At 38.6% G+C, this 345-nt stretch overlaps 1 protein-coding gene across 1 annotated transcript in view; it reads left to right on the top strand.

Annotated features, from left to right (window-relative positions):
* LOC118335772 (hemicentin-1-like) overlaps positions 1-345 on the top strand; it is a 37,347-nt gene that overhangs the window by 3,073 nt on the left and 33,929 nt on the right. The gene's annotated exons all lie outside the window — the stretch shown is intronic.

Here is a 345-nt window from a genome sequence, read left to right as displayed (position 1 = left end):
CTGACTCCAACAGAAACCCCATTTGTATCAGTGAGCTGGAGATTTAATGGTAGAGAAATAATCACCAGAGTATGAAGGCAGGATCACCATCTTCCCATCTACTGGATCTCTGGAGCTCAGGAATCTGGCTCTTAGTGACAGTGGAGAATACACAGTTATTATTATACCTCATGGAGAACCACCGAAGCAGGGGAACACAAGACTCAACGTATATGGTGAGCAAATGTTTCGTATGTTGTCAACACTGTAAAGTTAGATAAACATCATAAAAGCATCTCAGGTTAAACATAATTCACAATTATAATGATACATAACTTCTACCATGGTAGACAAAACAATAAAGTA

This window comes from Morone saxatilis, unplaced genomic scaffold (genome assembly GCF_004916995.1).
Source record: "Morone saxatilis isolate NCDOM2014 unplaced genomic scaffold, NCSU_SB_2.0 Contig24, whole genome shotgun sequence".
In the NCBI taxonomy this organism is placed as follows: Eukaryota; Metazoa; Chordata; class Actinopteri; family Moronidae; genus Morone; species Morone saxatilis.
Note: the sequence above shows the minus strand (reverse complement) of the source record. Positions and strands in the feature narration are given on the sequence as shown.